General features: G+C 46.8%; 1 protein-coding gene across 5 annotated transcripts in view; it reads right to left on the bottom strand.

Moving 5' to 3' along the window:
- LYN (LYN proto-oncogene, Src family tyrosine kinase) overlaps positions 1-19,529 on the bottom strand; it is a 143,358-nt gene that overhangs the window by 13,107 nt on the left and 110,722 nt on the right. The window lies entirely within an intron of this gene.

Genomic DNA, 19,529 nt, shown 5'->3' with positions numbered 1-19,529 from the left:
TTAATTACGGTTTCTGAGGGGATGGATCTGGTGGGAGGGCTTTAGGTCATTAGGCTGTGCCCTTGGAGGGGGTTCGAGTTCTGCCTAGCTTCCTGGTTTACTGTGTGACATGGCCAGCCTCCAGAGACACCAGAGTAGGAGGCCACCCCATCCTGAACCGTAGCCTCCAAACTGTGAGCTGAAACACACCTTTTCTCTCCTAAGCAGCTCCTCTCGGGTGTCTTAGTTAAAGTAATGAAAAGCCAACGAGTACATCAATTGTAGAGGGTCATCAAGGAAAACCAAAACACATATGCGTTCCAGAAATATTTTCATATGTGTTAATCTGATCACAAGTTTTAAAGACAGTGGGTGAATGACAGTCATCATGTGAGTCCTTGCTAAAATAACTGCCCCCCCAAATCTCCAATAATAATTCTTCTTTTTTCTTTTTTAGAAACATGTTTCAACATTTTCTAGTATGTGGGGAATCTTTTAAGACTTTACCGAATTCTTACATCTAGACATGCAGATGTCATTATCCTAATTTTTCAAGGAAAGTAGAGACTATGGCCTGAATGCTTGTGTCTCCCACAAATTCAGAGGTTGAGCTCCTACTCCCCAAAGTGATGATGTTAGAAGGTGAGGATTTGGGGAGGGGAGTAGTGCCCTAATGAAACAGACCCCGGTTCCTCATGCACCCCATGCACCATGGAGGATGTAGTGAGAAGATGCTGTCTATGAACCAGAAAACTGGCTCTCACCAAACACTGACTCTGCTGGCACCTTGATCTTGGACTTTTCCACCCATAGAACTGTGACAAATAAATGTCTGCTAGTTAAGTCACCCTTGTCTGTGGTATTTTGTTATAGCAGCCTGAACGGACTAAGACAGTAGAAAGTGATGCGCTAATACAAGTGAGTTATTGGGGCATCAAGAACAGGATGTCCTTTGTCCTCGGTCAACAGCATCCTCTCTGTGGGTTTGATCCCTGACCCATAGAATTGGTTCTCCAGGTTCCTTCTGCACAGTCCCGCCAGGGTGATCACAAGAGTCACTGACCACAAAGCATGACAGCAGGTAAACATCAGACTTAAGCAGAACAACAACTGACGATGTGGCACGGTCCCCAAGCCAGGTTTTTAAGGAACACCTTAGCAAACTGTGAAGTTAAGGAGAAGGAAAGGAGGGTGATGGGGGCCAGGGGACCGAGTAGCTCTATCTGGTAAGCAGCAAACCGAGAAGTCTCTAATGAGAATGAATTCACACACGAAGGAATGAACCCTGCAAGAGCCTACCTACAATTCAGGCAAGTCAGCTCTGGGACCCGACTTTCTCCCACTCATCATCCCTCATTATCACGCAACTCAAACTCCATTCCAGCCTCTGTTGAGTAGCACAGAATCAACTCCTTATTATTGGATCCACTTTCCTTCCCCCCAGGCCAATCCCTTGGCTTAAGCCTTCCCTGAATTCTTCTCCCATAATTTCTCTTTATGTACCCTAGAGGGTCAATCTGTACAAAAACCATCCACAGCTGCTGATCAGAACCTTGTCATATTTTTGTTGCTGTTTACTGTACTTCTTGTTGTCATGCCGAGCAGATGATAAACACTTCAAGGCCAGAGCCCACATCACATCTTTTCTCTTTTAACTTGTGTCTATGGGAACTTTATTTTTTCTTTTCTTTTTTTTTTATTTTTGACAGGCAGAGTGGACAGTGAGAGAGACAGAGACAGAGAGAAAGGTCTTCCTTTTGCCGTTGGTTCACCCTCCAATGGCCGCCACGGCCGGCGCACTGCACTGATCCGATGGCAGGAGCCAGGTGCTTTTCCTGGTCTCCCATGGGGTGCAGGGCCCAAGGACTTGGGCCATCCTCCTCTGCACTCCCGGGCCATAGCTGAGAGCTGGCCTGGAAGAGGGGCAACTGGGACAGAATCCGGCACCCCGACCGGGACTAGAACCCGGTGTGCCGGCGCCGCAAGGTGGAGGATTAGCCTAGTGAGCTGCGGCGCTGGCTATGGGAACTTTCAACCTTGTCATCAAATCCTGATCTCACAGTCAAACAAAGCTCTTTGGACAAGGTGCTGGGATTTTGAAATGACCAGTATCCTGTGTTATTTGCACGCTGCTTCAGGAACCTGGCAGGTGATATTTTTGTGGTCACAGTAATCTTGTGTATTATAATGTATAATAATCAATATGTCCTATCTTGGTCTCAAAGTCTATTCAGCCCAGTCTTTCACTCCTGGCAGGCACCAAGGAATGCCGTCGCAACTCCTTAACAATGATGCTGTGGCCTGGCAGGATCTGCCCCTCTTAGCCCTCCTGCTTCTTCCTCATGTCCTCCTAACCCCCAGCTTCAACACCTCCCATCTCTGCCAGCCCCTTTCACCTTTCCCTTGACCTACTCATTCTACAGGTCTCAGCAGAGATGTCACTTCTCTTCGGAGCCTTGCCCAACACTCCCGCTGCTCCCAGGTGTGCATCCCCAGGCTCCCTGGTCATCCCTATTGACCTGTCGGTGATCATTGCACACTCCTTTTTTTTTTTTTTAAGATTTATCTATTTATTTGAAAGTCAGAGTTACACAGAGAGAGCAGAGGCAGAGAGAGGTCTTCCATCCGATGGTTCACTCCCCAACTGGCCACAACAGCCAGAGCTGCACTGATCAGGAGCCAGGACCAGGAACTTCTTCCGAGTCTCCTACGCGGGTGCAGGGGCCCAGGGACTTGGGCCACCTTCTACTGCTTTCCCAGGCCATAGCAGAGAGCCAGATGGGAAGTGGAGCAGCTGGGTTTTGAACCGGTGCCCATACGGAATGCCGGCGCTTCAGGCTAGGGTGTTAACCTGCTGCACCACAGCGCCGGCCCCCACTGCACACTCCTGATCCCAGCTCTGGGCACAGTAGAAGGCATGATGACACAGGGGACTGTCCTCATAACCAATCTTAGCAAGACAGGTGTCAAGAACAAACCAAACAATGACAGCTGAACGTGGTCAAGGCAGGCCTGGACAGCAGGGACTGTGTGGCTCCTGCTCTTTTCCCCTAGTCCTCACGAGCCCTTGACACTCAGGAGATGTGCAACCCTGATCTGATGCTGGTGAAGCAACTCTGCAGGAAATCAGCACAGGGTGGGCGGCAGTGAGAACTCAGGTGAGGATGGAGCCCACTGGGGTTTGTGGCTTGCTCTGATGTGACTTTGTGTCCCAGCAACACCAGCGTGTGGAATGAGGAGGGCAGCGGAAACCTCAGGGGCCAACTCTTTCTAGAAAGGACATTAATGACCCCAGTGACTTGGGCACTTTTTGGGAAGGATGCCCTGGCTTCACTTTCTCTGCCGGTGCCTCAGCTTCAACAAGGCTTAATAAAAACAGCCAGGAAACACAGTAAAATGGACAGTGATGATCAGGTGGAGCAAATGTGCAAGAATGGGGTGCACAGTTGTAACAAATGGAGCTGAACATTTAGCCTTTGGAAAGAGAGTGAAAGTGCTGGGCTGAACAAAACCAGAACTGGCTTGGAGCCAAGAGGAGATGAAAGCAGATGAATAGGTGCTGACGCCACCCCAGATTCCTTGCTGTACCCCATGGTGGTTCAGCTTCTTACGATTCTCAGTTCTTGGAGCCAGCACTGTAGCACAGAGAGTTAAGCCACAGCCTGCAGCACTGACATCCCATATGGGCATCGGCTCAAGTCCCGGCTGCTCCTCTTCCATTCCAGCTCCCTGCTAATGCACCAGGGAAAGCTGCAGAGGATGGCCCAAGCCCTTGAGTCCCTGCATTCACATGGGAGACCCAGAAGAAGCTCTTGGCTCCTGGCTTTTGCCTGGCTCAGTCCCGACTGTTTTGGTCATTTGGGGAGTGAACCAGCAGATGGAAGATCTTGGTCTCTCGTTCTCTTTGTGTAACTCTGACTTTCAAATAAATAAATAAATGAGTGAATCTTTAAAAAGATTAAAAAAAAAAAAGAAAAGCCTTACCATTAAAAAAAAAAAAGATTCTTAGTTCTTGAATACTTAACTAACATTCCAAGAATTGGATACAAAGTGGGCTGGAAATCCCAAAAACCCCAAATTGGGCGAGATTCCAAGTTGGGCCTGAAACTGCAGTTGCCAGCAGCAAACAGGGGCCTGTGCTGGACTCCTCCTGGCTGCCGAGGGGCCCTTGCTGGTTGTGCGGGTGGCATGGACAGAGCATGCAAACTCAGTGGAGGCAGAGACTTCATTCTTGAGCTGGGAAGTGGATTTTCAAGATCAGCTCATTAAGAAAAGCACCCAGGGACCTGTCAGTAAGACATTTACCACACTACCCAAGGCCTGCATTTACATAAAGCTGGTTGTATTCCTAAAGATGATTCTCTGAAATAACAACAGACTTGAACAAGCCTCGTTTATTTTCACTTTCTTTCCTGCACTGGAGTGCTTCAAGGAGTTCAGATTCCAAACAACACTAAGAGTGTTTGCAAAGACAGGACAGGGCAATAGTAGCCTTAACCGAGGTGAACACAAAACAAATAAGTTAACAAAATCAGAGCTTTCAGCTGTGGTTTGCTTTTGAAGATGATAAACATCAGAATTATCTACTCTATAAAATTAGCTCACTATCTCTATTCTTTCTCTGGTCTGTATGTTTTGTTTTTTGTTGAACACACACACATTTGTATATTTTCTTATGTCAGTGAGTCATTTTTAAGATTGCATTCAGATTTATGCAAATATAGACCTTTGTATTTTCTTTGGGTAAAGTAACTCCAGCTCCACTTTGCAACAGCAGGAGGAAACCAGAAACCTCTCTTTGGTTGGTCAAATCTAGGATCAACTTTTCTTTCACAGAATATCTGCTTCCTCCCCCAGGGTCCTTTGGCATTCAATACTGCAGGAAGACTGTCAGAGAAATACACCAAACCAAGGCTCTCAGTCCCTGGGGACCCTCGTGGCAGGGAGCACTTGCCTCCACTTCCCATGGCTGCAAGAGCTTGGAAATGCTGACTCACGCAGGCCCTACAAGGATCTGTATGATTCAGAAGATGGTTCTGCTGCTTTGTGTCCATAGACATTTCGCTCTGATGATGATGGTAAGTAGTTCCATAGGTAAACAGATATAACAACCACTCCTCCCACCACTAAAGGAGCACTTACTATGTACCAGATTCTTAAATTCTTTATACCCAATTCATACATCATGAATCTTCATTCATACATTCATGCATTCATACATTCATGCATCTTCATAACAAGCCTACCAGAGAGGTTTTATTTCCATTATACAAATACAAATGAGGGTTAGAGAAATTAAAGATTCTGCTGAAAGGCACAGAATGAAGGAGAGAGGTAGGGTTTGCACCTGGTGTGCCTGACATTAAAGTCCAGGCTCCCAACACCACATGCCAGGACACCACCTCTGCAAGAGGTTCAGTACTGATGGATAGCAAGGGCAATGACCAGATGCTTCCCAACTCCAAGTCTACTGAGAGAATATTTCTTTTCTTTTTTTTTTTTTTGACAGGCAGAGTGGACAGTGAGAGAGAGAGACAGAGAGAAAGGTCTTCCTTTTGCCGTTGGTTCACCCTCCAATGGCCGCCGCGGCCGGCGCACCGCGCTGATCCGATGGCAGGAGCCAGGAGCCAGGTGCTTTTCCTGGTCTCCCATGGGGTGCAGGGCCCAAGCACCTGGGCCATCCTCCACTGCACTCCCTGGCCACAGCAGAGAGCTGGCCTGGAAGAGGGGCAACCGGGACAGAATCTGGCGCCCCGACCGGGACTAGAACCCGGTGTGCCGGCGCTGCTAGGCGGAGGATTAGCCTAGTGAGCCGCGGCGCCGGCGAGAGAATATTTCTTTACTGAGAAGAGGGGAAATACTTTCCAGGTTCCCTTCCAGAATTCACTGTTATTCAGCCCAAATCTCACTCCCTCAGAAAGGTCATCACAAACCTCTCCCTGGCTAAGTTCAAGACCCCCCATCTCAGGAAGTTCATGCAGAACTTGGTCTGGAGTGTCTCTTTCTAGGAGAATTTTACCTTTTTTGGACTATCACTCCCCTAAAGAAAAACATTTAAATTCAAATTTTAAGTTAAATTTCACTTATTTTCAAAAAGAGAATCTAAATCCCAAGAACAAAGGCTATATTAGGTAGGTCTGGGCTTTAGAGAGACACCTGCTAGGGTGATATCTAAGGTTTCCTCATCCCTGAAGAGCCCATTTTTGCTCCCTTGGGGTGATCTTGCTCCTACTGATGATGGATGGTGTTTTTTTTTTTTTTTTTTTTTTTGACAGGCAGAGTGGACAGTGAGAGAGAGGGAGAGAGACAGAGAGAAAGGTCTTCCTTTGCTGTTGGTTCACCCCCCAATGGCCGCTACGGCCAGCGTGCTGTGGCTGGTGCGCCACACCCATCTGAAGCCAGGAGCCAGGTGCTTCTCCTGGTCTCCCATGCGGGTGCAGGGCCCAAGTGCTTGGGCCATCCTCCACTGCCTTCCCGGGCCACAGCAGAGAGCTGGACTGGAAGAGGGGCAACCAGGACAGAATCTGGCACCACAACCAGGACTAGAACCCAGGTGCTGGCGCCGCAGGCAGAGGATTAGCCTAGTGAGCTGTGGCGCCGGCCGAGGAAGACCTTTCTCTCTGTCTCTCTCTCACTGTCTAAAACTCTCTTTCTGTCTCTCTCTCTCACTATCTAACTCTGCCTGCCAAAAAATTAAAAAACAAAAAACTGTGTCTGTTGTGGGCATTTGGAGAGTGAAACAGAAAATGGGGGCTCTCTCCCTTTCTCTGCCTCTCAAGCAAAGTTGAAAAGGAAAAGAAGAGGGGCCAGTGCTGTGGCACAGCAGGTTAACACCCTGGCCTGAAGTGCCGGCATCCCATATGTGTGCTGGTTCAAGACCAGTCACTCCACTTCCGATCCAGCTCTCTGCTATAGCCTGGGAAAGCAGTAGAAGATGGCCTAAGTCCTTGGGTCCCTGCGCCCACGTGGGAGACCCAGAAAAAGCTCCTGGCTCCTGATCGATGCAGCTTCAGCCATCATGGCCAATTGTGGAGTGAACCATCGGATAGAAGACCTCTTTCTCTCTCTGCCTCTGCTCTCTCTGTGTAACTCTGACTTTCAAATAAATAGATAAATAAATCTAAAAAAAAAAAAAAAAGAAAAGAAAAGAAAAAGGGGACCAGCACTGTGGCTCAGCAGTTTAAAGCCCTGGTCTGCAGTGCCGGTTTCCCATATGGGTGCCAGTTCAAGTCCCGGCAGCTCCTCTACCAATCCAGCTCCCTGCTAATGCTCCTGGGAAAGCAGTGGAAGATGGCCCAAGTGCTTGAGCCCCTGCACCCATGTGGGAGATGTAGATGAAGCTCCAGGCTCTTGGCTTCAGCCCAGCCAACCCTGGCTGTTGCGACCATTTGACAAGTGAATCAGTGGGTGGAAGATCTCTCCTTAACTGTACTATTCAAATAAATAAATAAATCTCAAAAAAAAAAAAAAAAAAAGGAAAGAAAAAGAAACTGATTCAACTTTTTGGTTTTAGATCAAGTGAGGAGCTCCTCGCTGTGGTCATGCAAGCATCACAATGCCACGTCCAGCAAGGGGCAAACACAAGAAAACCCCAACTTCAGCAACCACCTGCCAACACTCAAGAAGTCCCTCATAATGTCTCTGTCCTCCCCATGTGACATCTAATTCTGCCTTAGACAGTCTCCAAGTGAGGCTACTGGAGATCTGAAATGCAAAGCATCCTCATGACTTCGAGCGAGAATAACCCTGTAAGAGGACGAGGTTTCTAGACTCGAGATTCAAAGCCAGATGCTTCAGTGTGTGATGAACTTGCGCGTCTCCTGCACTTCAGCTCAAGGAGCATGGCAGCCGTGCACTTTTTAGTTCTTCTTTCTGTACCTTCAGGGAAAAGGTATGATGGTGACATTTTTCCCTCTGATGTTTCTGTGCTTTTTAATCTTCATCTTTACAAAGTGGTTTACCGAGCAAAGTGATAAGGGAGCCCACAGAGGTGCATGATGAAGGCAGTTCCGAGTGTGGTACAAAATGACTGTGCCTAGCAATGCCCTCAAGGGGAGCCAGCGCTGCAGAGTGCAGCCGTGCTGGCGGCATCACTGTCTTGGGATGACGGACAGAACAGCTAGTGACACGGGGACCATAAGGGGTCTGGTGAAACAGCAGGCTTCTTTTACCCAGGGCAGATTCCAGGCATAGAGAAGAGCTTAAAAATGCTGTTTCCTAAAGGGTCAAGGCAGCCTCATCTTGTTAGGTGCCAGATAAATAGATTTCTGGGCTTGTGAAAGGTGAGTCTTCCAGGGAAATCACTCTCTCACTCTCTCTCTATCTTTCTCTATTTCTCCTCTCCCTTCCCTCCCTTCCTTCCTTCTTTCCAAGGTTTATTTATTAGACATGCAGAGTGACAGAGAGAAAGAGGGAAACAGAGACAGAGGGAGATCTTCTGTCCACTGGTTCACTTTCCAAATACCCATAATGGTCAGGGCTGGCCCAGGCTGAAGACAGGAGCCAGGAGCTCCATCCTGGTCTCCCACGTGGGTGACAGGGCCCAAGCACTTGGGCCATCTTCTGCCTCTTTCCTAAGTACATTAGCGGGGAGCTGAACTGGAAGCAGAGCAGCAGCTATTCAAACAGGCACTCCCATATGCAAGCAATGTCTCAACCTGCTGTGCCACGATGCCAGCCCTCCAGATAATCCTTTTTGATGTTTTAAGCCAGAATCTGCCTCTCCCTCAACTGCCAATCAGCAGAATGCACAGATGCATGTCCACAAGTCAGAGGACTGAGCAGCAGAGGCACCCTGAGACCAGAGAGAGAAAAATCAGGTCACACTGAATGATCTGACCACCGAACAGACCACCTCCCCCACTGCTGGGGAGAAACAGGGAGCATGAACCCTCCAAGAGGGGGGTCCCTCAAGGATCCACACTAAGTAAGACAAAGGAGCTGCTTCCTCCGAGTGGAGGCACCCAGCTGTGGGGGAGCTAGGTCTGGGACAGATGTCAACCCCATAAGCATGGCAGGGGGCCACTATGGACATGCACTGCGTAAGCACACAGTGGTGCTGTGTCTCTGGTCTGAGGTATATTCGCTCTACATAGTATTTCTCTCTCTCTCTCTCTCTCTCTCTCTCTCTCTCTTTCTCTCTCTCTCACACACACACACCCACACGCACACCCACACCCACACCCACACCCACACACCCTTATATGCTCATGGTGGACAATGTGGGGATGGAGCACAAAATCTAGAGTCCTATTTACTTTGCAAATAAGTTTTTCCCAGGGAAGAAGGAAAAAAAATGCTGTATCAGACCAAAGTTTTTGGGAGCATTTGATGAGCACACGCATTTCCATTCCCTCTCCGATAACTGAAAATAAGTAAAAAGCCTGCATTCCTCTGCCCTAAGTAAGGAGTGCCTGTGTGAGTGCTCCCAGCATCCTCTCCCCCACCCTGGAAGGCAGCACTGGGCCTCCTGCCCAAGGACCCCCAGCTGCATATCATTGCCAGAGACCACACGGGGTGCTCACGGCACAGTTATGCTAAGAACCAAAGCCCTGTGTAGTGGCCTTCTTTCATGTGGAATTTCACTCTAGAGGGAAATCACAATTATATTTTACAAAGCCACACAGAGCTCAAGTGATGTCCCCTGTAAGTGACATAATTAATAGAGGAGTGATGCTACCACTGAGTCACTCTTGTTTCCCTGCTTTTCTTTTCTCAAAGGCCCGAGAAGTCTGCGGATCTCTACCCTCCCAGCAAGCTCTGAGCACTATCCAAGCCTGGGCGTACCCATGAGCTTGGCACACGGACCCACTGCTGTCCCCAGAGAAGCTAAGAGCTGCTCTGGACAAATACTGAAGCGCTGTGTGGGTGACCCCGCCCAGGGAGTCTTGCTCTAGCCCTTGCGTTCATTCGCATTACTGTCGCTTTTCTGAGAAATTGGCATATAACAGGCCATCTTGCTTGGTGAGCTTTTCTTTTTTTGACTTTAATGAGAACTCACATTTGAGTCAGATGACTGAGGGAAAGACAGGAATCAAAGGAACCTCACGGAGGGACTGAATGTGATCTCTCAAGCAAAGCTAACATCTACCCCGAGGAAACTCCAGCCCAAATGAGAAACTGGAACTGAAAATGCAACCTGGCTTAGAACCGGCTGCTTGGAAAACATTTATCATCTAGACAAGCAGTGAGAGAAATTGAACAAGAACCCTGCCAAATAGCAGCAATGAATGAAAGCCTGGCTTGCCTGTTGCTGCACCTGTTTCAGTGGGCACTGTTTGCCTCTACTCTCTAGAGATGTATTTGCCCCCGATGCTTCAGAGAAAGAGGAACTGAAATAACACTGAGAAGCCTACAAAATAATAACATTAATCAGTTGGAACGGAAAAATGAGTAGAGGTTGAGTAAAACCTAACAGTCTCTCTGAAGGATCCTTCTAACAGGGAACCCCAAGATTTAGTCTCTAAGAGACCTAAATAACAACAGCGTTGAATAACAACAGAAAAAAAGAGAAGGTTAAGAACACAGGGAGCTTGTCAAGAGAAAGTTTAAGTAAGAACGCATCTCCTCTGTATTCCAAGAATGACAGCATTTATGTTATAGCACTCAGCACTTGTTACAGGAACACATCTCTATCAATAGTGAGTGATCTCTTGGTACTGGCATCATCGTACAGCAGATTAAGCTGCCACCGGCGACGTCAGCGTCCCATGAGTGCCAGTTCTTGTCCAGGCTGCTCCACTTCCCTGCTAATGCACCTGAAAAGGCAGCAGGAGATGCCCCTGCCACCCACACGGGAGACCATGATGAAGTTCCTGGCTCCTGGCTTTGGGCTGACTCAGCCCTGGCTGTTGTGGCCACTTGGTGAGTGAACAAGTGGATGGAATATTGATCTCTCTCTGCCCACCCTCACCCTCTACCCATAACTCTGCCTTTCAAATAAAAAAAACCAAACCTTTACATAATATTAAAAATATTCACTGATTCCACACAATGAGTCCCTACGGACTTTAATCCATTATTTGGATGGAGGGAGAGATGGAATGTTGTGCACTATCTTTTGTGGGTCAAAATGTCTAGGAAATTTTATTTTAACTTTATTTGGTCACTAGAATATTTTTCTTTCCTAAGCAAAAGTGCTAAGAAGTAGCAAAATCTACACTTTGATGATGATGATGACGAAGACAATAGCCACCATGTATTAGCTCTTACTTGCCCAGGCACGGTTAAAACATGCTTGAAGTAAGCAGTATTCAAAATAAGATGAGGAAGGTCTTGGAGAGGTTAAGAATTTCCTAGGAAGATCAGGATTTGAATCCAAGTCTGGATGGCTCCATCATCCGTACCCTTAACCATTTTGCCACACTGGCTTCTTCCTTTAAAAACAGAGTGTGCATCACGTTGGCAGGAAAAAAGGAGGGAAAATGGAAGTAAGAAAACTAGGAGTGGGGCCAGTGCTGTGGCGTAGTGGGTAAAGCCGCCGCCTGCAGTGCCGGAATCCCATATGGGCACCAGTTCAAGTCCTGGCAGCTCCACTTCCGATCCAGCTCTCTGCTATGGCCTGGGAAAGCAGTAGAAGATGGCCCAAGTCCTTGGGTCCCTACACCCATGTGGGAGGCCCAGAAGAAGCTCCTGGCTCCTGGCTTTGGATTGGCACAGCTCTGGCCATTGCGGGCCAACTGGGGAGTGAACCAGCGGATGGAAGACCTCTCTCTCTTTCTGCCTCTTCTCTCTCTGTGTAATTCTGACTTGCAAATAAATAAATAAATCTTAAAAAAAAAAAAAAAGAAAACTAGGGGCTGGCATCATGGCACAGCAGGTTAAGCCTCCACCTGTGATGCTGGCAGTTCACAGGGGAGTGCTGGTTCGTGTCCTGACTGCTCAGCTTCTGATCCAGCTCTCTGCTGATGTGTCTGGGAAGGCAGTGGAAAATGGCCCAAGTACTTGGACCCCTTGCCAGCCATGTAGGAAACCTCAGTGGAGTTCCGGGCTCCTGCCTTTGGCCTGGTCCAGACCTGGCAGCTGAAGTCATTTGACGAGCTTACCCAGGTGGATGGAAGATTTATCTCTCTCTCACTATCTCTCCCTCTTTCTCTCTTTGCCTCTCAAATAAACAAATAATAAATAAATGATTTATAAAAATGGCAGATGGAGAACAGTAGGATGATTTTTTAAAAATTGTGAATATTTTAATTATATGACCCAACAATTCCAACTCTTTCAAAACAACTGAAAGTAGGGACTTGAATAAATATTTGAACAACTCAAGTTCATGGCGGCATTATTGATAAGAGCCAAACACTGGAAGCAACCCAAATGTTCCCTGGTGGATGACTACACAAACAAAATGTTGAACAGTCACACAATGGAATATTGTTCAGCTACAAACAGAAGGAAATTCTGACACATGCTACCACACGGATGACCCATGAAGATATCACACTAAGTGAAACAGGCTAGCTACAAAAGGACAAATCCTATGATTCTACTTATATGAGGTACTTTGAGTAAGCAAATTCAGAGAGACAGAAAGTAGGATGGTGGTTAATAGCAGCTGGCAGAGGGAAATGGAAGTTAGGGCTTAGCAGGCACAAAGCTTCATTTGGGACGATAAAATAGTTCTGCAGATGGACGGTGGTGATGGTTGCACAATACTAGGAGCATATTTAATGTCAGTAAAATCTGTGCTTTAAAAAATGGCTAAAATGGGGGCATGTGTTGTGGCTCAGCAAGTTAAGTCGCCACTTGCAACACCCACACCCCATATGACTGTGAAGTTCATGTTCCGGCTGCACTGCTTAGGATCCAGCTTCCTGCTCATGCACCCTGGGGGTAGTGGTTGATGGCCCAAGTACTTGGGTCCCTGTCATCCATGTAGGGGACCATGTGGAGTTCTGGACTCCTGGATTTGGTCCAGCCCAGCCATGGTTGTTGTAGCTATTTGGAAAGTGAACCAGTGGATGAAAGATCTCTGTCTCTCACCTGCCTTTCAAATGCATGGAAATAAATAGAAAAAAAAATTTTTTAAAGGTTAAAATGATGCCTTTTATGTTACATATATTTTACTATAATTTTAAAAATCCCAAATCCCCTCCCCCCAGTAAACAACCTTGCTGGAAGCTTCCAGCTGGAGCAGAGCCTCACAAAGGTTACTTGCTGCAGGGAGAACAGCCAGCAGCATGACTCCTGGCCAAGGGAAGGGGGAGGCACAGCACACACCTGATCAGGACCAAGTCAAAGCAGGAAGTGGCAAACATTCTCCCATCACTTACTCCCCGGCGAGCTCCTTGATCCAGTCCAAGACTGCCAAAGGAACTTGACCATGAAGTCAACACATAATTAAGGATCAGCAGGAAATAGAATGATTATCAACAACATCTAGGACTCCCATACTCTTTACTACAGATCTGAGACTCTGGGATAAGCTAATGTGTGCTTATACAAAACAAAGGCAAGTGTGCTCTCAGTCTTAGGTTTTCCCCTCTGTGAAATGGGGAAAATTACAGATCAACCTGGTGGAATCCAGATTAAGTTGAGAAGGAGAGTGCAAAAATGTTCAATGCAAGACAGACATTAACTATTACCACTAAACAATAAATATGCTGTTATTAAGATGACCAAAATCAAGATTTGGTTCAGAATATTGGGCTGATCTTTTAGACCCCAGAAGGCAGCCACACACAGAAGTACAGCGCAGCCTCAGGCCAGTGGGGAGGCTCACGGAGTGGCTGAGTGTTTGTTTTACTGCCTCCCTTTCCTGACTGGCTGCTGTCAACCTCAGGAAAAGCTACATTCTGGACTCTGCTCTGCATAACGGTGAGATGGGGATGAACTGCCAATAGCCTGCCTCCCTCCGCATTCATCAGTCATTTGCTGCTTCTACACACCTAGACAGGGCAGTGAGTAAATGACACTTTGGGATTAGCAATCTTTACTGGTACTGCAATGACCTAAATGACCTCACCCTGGATCTGGGGCTAATGAGCAGTGCACCACTTTGAGAGGAGAAGGTGGAAGCAGCAAGGTCTCAATAATATTCCAGCAAGGGAGAGAACAAGAGAAAAGCCACTGGCTTCTGCAGGAGGCAGGAGCATGTGACTGCCCCAATCACGATGCCGCAGAGGTGGGATGTGAATGGTCTCCACAGGAATTCAGAGTGCTGCAAATCGACAGACAGCTCATTCTCTTCAAACACCAATTTTGGGCTGGCGCCGTGGCTCACTTGGCTAATCCTCTGCCTGCGGCACCAGCACCCTGGGTTTTAGTCCTGGTTGCTCCTCTTCCAGTCCAGCTCTCTGCTGTGGCCTGGGAAGGCAGTGGAGGATGGCCCAAGTGCTTGGGCCCCTACACCTGTATGGGAGACTAGGAGGAAGCACCTGGCTCCTGGCTTCAGATTGGCGCAGTGCCGGCCATAGCGCCCATTAGGGGAGTGAACCAATGGAAGGAAGACCTTTCTCTCTGTCTCTCTTTCACTGTCTATAACTCTCTCTCTGTCTGTCTCTCTAACTCTGCCTGTCAAAAAAAAAAAAAATCAATTTTGCCCAGGGAAAACAAGCTGGGAATGTAAAGAGATTTGAAAACATTCATACTCTGACCTTGTTATCTGGCTACTGGGATCTGTAATAAGGAAACAGTGAAATAAGCATGCATTGTTTTTATAGGAGAAAAACTGGAGATGCTCCCAGTGCTGTCTCTAAGAGAATGTTAAGAGAATTATGATATAGTCAGAGAAATAGCATATTATATCATGATAGGTACATTCATGTTTATGGAGCATTTTAAACATGATGAAAAACTCTTTATAATATTCAGTTAGAGGCCGATGTTGTGGCATAGTGGGTAAAGCTGCCGCCTGCCACACTAGCATCCCATATGGGCATCAGTTTGTTTCCTGGCTGCTCTACTTCTGATGTAGCTCCCTGCTAACGCACCTGGGAAAAGCAGGGGAAGATGAGCTAAGTGTTTGGAGCCCTGCCAACCACGTGGGAGACCTGGAGGAATCTACTGGCTCCTGAATTTGGCCTGGCCCAGCCCTGGCTGTTGAGGTCATCTGGGGAGTGAACCAGTGGCTGGAAGAACTCTCTTTCTCTGTAACTCTTTCAAAATAAACAGATAAATCTTTTTAAAAATTTGGTTAATTACATACAGATGTATAAGAGCACATATAGTACAGACCTAATGTATATTTAAAAAACAATAATAATAAAGGACAGATGCTGAAGAGCTAATAGAAAAGATTTGCAAAGGGCTTAGACAAAGAATTCCCAGAGAAATAAATTGCAAACAAAGAATAAATACAAAAAGGGATGCTTGATCTCATCCATATTAAATAAGCACAAAGGGGTGGGCGCTGTGGTGCAGTAGGTTAAGCCATCACTTGGGACACCTGCATCTCATATAAGAGCACCAGTTTGAGTCCTGGCTACTCTGCTTCTGATCCAGCTTCCTTTTAATGCATCCTTGGAGGAAGCAGGTCATGGCCCAAGAACTTGGCTCCCTTCCCAAACTTGTTGTCCCTGACCTAGACGGAGTATTGAACTCCTGGCTTCTTCCAGGCCCAGCCCTGGCTGTTGCACGTATTTGGGGAATGAAAGAGTGGATGGAAGATTTCTCTATCTGTCTCTCTCTGGTTGCTCTGCTTTTCAAGTAGATTAAAACAAATACATAAACATTTTTTTAAAAACCAAACACAAATGACAATGATGAAAACAGCCAGTCTCAGCAAAAGGCAATCTCATTTTTGAGAAAGATTACTGAGAAAGATCATCAAAATTTAAAAGGTGTATACATACACTTTTGGTACAGGAGATCTATAACCTAGAATGTATCCTCCAAACATACTTGTACACAAACATCCATCTAGAAGAATCACTGCCACACACTGTTACAGTAAAAAAACAAAAACAACCCACCCCCACCCAGGAAGAAACAGCACAAATGTCCTTCAACAAGGGAATGCTGGCATAGATTATGGGCCATCTACTCAGCAGGACACTAAGCAGCTTTTAAAAGAATCAGGGAGGTCATCAAAATATTCAAGGCATATTAAGCTATCAAGTTGCAACATAATATGCATTGTGTAATTCTATATGTCGGGAAAGAAATGAACGACCTTTGTCCTTCACTTATGCCAGTATCTGGAAAAATGCATTAGAAATATTAAAACTGGGACCACAAAGTCAGAGTATAAGCTTTTGTGTTGATAAGCCACAGTATAGTTTGGCTTTTTTTTTTTTTTTTTTTTTTTTTGACAGGCAGAGTTAGACAGAGAGAGAGTTATAGACAGTGGGAGAAAGACAGAGAGAAAGGTCTTCCTTCCATTGGTTCACTCCCCTAATGGTCACCACGGCTGGCGCTGCGCCGATCCGAAGCCAGCAGCCGGGTACTTCCTCCTGGTCTCCCATACGGGTGCAGGGACCCAAGCACTTGGGCCATCCTCCACTGCCCTCCTGGGCCACAGCAGAGAGCTGGACTGGAAGAGGAGTGAGCGGGACAGAATCTGGCGCCCCGACCGGGACTAGAACCCAGGGTGCTGGTGCCGCAGGCAGAGGATTAGCCAAGTGAGCCATGGCGCCAGCTGGCTTTTCTTATTTTTAAAATCACTAAAAGGGGGGCAGTGCAGTACTGTCCCTGTGGTATAGCGGGTAAAGCCGCAGCCTGCAGTGTTGGCATCCCATATGGGCGGCTGTTTGAGTCCTGGCTGCTCCTCTTCTGATCCAGTTCTCTGCCATGGTCTGGGAAAGCAGTAGAAGATGGCCCAAGTCCTTGAGCCCCTGCACCTGCTTGGGAGACCTGGAAGAAGCTCCTGGCTCCTGGCTTTAGATCGCAGCCATTGCAGCCATCTGGGGAATGAACCAGTGGATGGAAGACCACTCTTTGTCTCTTTCTTTGCCTCTGTCTTTCAAATAAATAAATAAATCTTTTAAAAAAATCACTGTTAGTGCTAAAACTTAAAAATAATTTGTAAAAAATGGAGATATGGCATAAAAACACAGACATGTTTGTGACAGCTTTGGAATCATAAGATCCAAGTGATATTTTCCCAATAATTCCACTTTACTTTCTAGTAAGAAAAAAGTTCTGTCTTAATAAATGAGATTCAATAAAACTTCCATTTTCCCCTAGCATGACTACTTGTTTTATGTTTTTTTTTGTTTGTTTGTTTAAAGATTTATTTATGTATTTGAAAGGCAGTTACAGAAAGGGAGAGACAGAAACAGAGATAAGTCTTCCAATTGCTGGTTAACTCTTCGCAATGGCCAGGGCTGGGCAGGACCAAAACCAGAAGCCAGGAGCTTCATCTGGGTCTCCCACTTGGGTTCAGGGGCTCAAGCACTTGGGCCATCTTCTGCTGCTGTCCCAGGTGCATTAGCAGGGAGCCGGATAGGAAGAAGTGGAGCACTCAGGACTCGAACTGGGGCCCATATGGGATAGCAGCACCGCAGTGGGTGGCTTACTATGCCATAGCCTTGGCCTGGATGACTAGTTTTGTGCTACATGAACTTTGAAGGACTTCTGAGACTATTCATATTTGCATAATCACATCAATGACAAGAGTTAACAGCAAACAACAAGGGGTGTAGTCTAGAGCTTTGGTCACTTATGGCTTCACTGAGAGATGCTCTCTGTGTATGCAAAAAATTTAGAAATCCATGTCCATGAAAGGTCTTCAAAGAGTTCATTGAAGGAGTGTTGGGCCTGGTGGTGGAGACACCTACATCCCATGCTGAGTGACCAAGTTTGAGTCCTGGTTATGCATCCTGACCCCAGATTTCTGCTTATGCAGTCCCTATGAGGTAGTGGTGATGGTTCAAGTAATTGGGTTTCTGTCACACACATGGGTTGACATCTTGCCTCCTGGCTCTAGCCACAGCCAGTTCCCCAGCTATTGGAAAGTGAATCAGCATATAAAAGCTCTTTCTCAAGTTTCAAATAAATCAGTTAAAACATGTTTATAAGGTCATAGAAAATTCGTATTATGAAAAAACTATGCCTAGAATTCAAAATTTTTTGTAGCAAAATAAACTTTTTGTTTTTTTTTTTTTAATCATACTTCCCAGGAACTTAAAATGGGAAATGTTTTTTGCTACTTTTTAATGAAGAGTGACAACAATTACCAATCACTGAATAAACATACACCATGTCGTGTAACTAGGCAAAGAAAACATGTGGCATGCACCTGTGCTATCTTCCGTCTCGAACAAAACACCTTAAAGAACCTGAGTTTGGTTAGGCTAAAAAGAACTCCCATCTCAAGCCAAAACCTGAGCTCTGAAAACAATTCCTGACTTATTTACCCTGCAACAAATTGGAAGGAAGGCTGCAGAAAGGTCTAATGTACTCCAAATATACCTGAAACAGACTTGCTAGCGTCTTTATTTATACTTCAACCCCTTTGAAGTGAGTTATCAAAATAATGTGTGTTCATGGTGGAGCGAATGGGTTTTCCATCTCCTAAGGACACGGGAGCAGGAGGCGATGGAATGGGACCTGGAATGACTGAATCCAAGGAAGAAATGTATCAAGCATTTTGCTCACCAGATAGAATCCATCCATGCCCAGTCATGTGGGAAAACAATTACTGGGCTGTACTGACTTACAGTAGTGAGAGAAGTACAATGCCTCCCAAGCAGCATTCCTTTGTAAGATGGATGACCTAAGAAAATGCTCACTCTTTCAGCAAACTCCCAATGGCAGTGTTTCCTGGACTCATCCAAGCCCACAGGGATACCTGCGCTTTGTGCACTGCCCTCCTCCTGACCACCAAGAGGGAAACCCAGAAAGCTACAGATGTTTTTTCTCTTTTCATTTCTTTGAAAGGCAGACAGACAGAGACAGAGAGAGACACAGAGATCTTTCATCTGCTGGTTCACTTCCCAAATGTCTCTAACAGTTGGAGCCCAGCCAGGCTGAAGCCAGGAGCATGGAACTCAGTCTGGGTCTCCCATGTGCGTGGCAGAGACCTAAGTACTTGAGCCAGCACCCCTGCATCCCGGGATGCACACTAGCAGGAAGTTGGATTTTGAAATGGAGCCAGGACTCTAATCCAGGCACTCAGATAGGAGAGGCAGGTGCTCCAAGCAGTGGCTCAACTGACACCGAGCCAGACACCTGCTCCTGCGGATTTGAAACAAAAGCCCAAGATCAGTCCTGCAAACAGGCAAGTTTATGAAGTCAGAAACAATGAGTTCCATAGAAACAAGAGAATAAAAATCTCAAGGAAAGATATAACTCCCAAAAGCTAACCTGTTGGCCAGCGCCGCGGCTCACTAGGCTAATCCTCCGCCTGAGGCGCCGGCACCCCAGGTTCTAGTCCAAGTCGGGGTGACACAGATCTGTCCCAGTTGCCCCTCTTCCAGTCCAGCTCTCTACTGTGGCCCGGGAAGGCAGTGGAGGATGGCTCAGGTCCTTGGGCACCTGCACCCGCATGGAAGACCAGGAGGAAGCACCTGGCTCCTGGCTTCGGATCGGCGCAGTGCGCTGGCCGTAGCAGCCATTTGAGGGGTGAACCAACAGAAGAAAGACCTTTCTGTCTCTCTCTCTCATTGTTT

This window comes from Oryctolagus cuniculus, chromosome 6, assembly GCF_051225735.1.
Source record: "Oryctolagus cuniculus isolate XC-2025 breed Fujian yellow rabbit chromosome 6, ASM5122573v1, whole genome shotgun sequence".
In the NCBI taxonomy this organism is placed as follows: domain Eukaryota; kingdom Metazoa; phylum Chordata; class Mammalia; order Lagomorpha; family Leporidae; genus Oryctolagus; species Oryctolagus cuniculus.
Note: the sequence above shows the minus strand (reverse complement) of the source record. Positions and strands in the feature narration are given on the sequence as shown.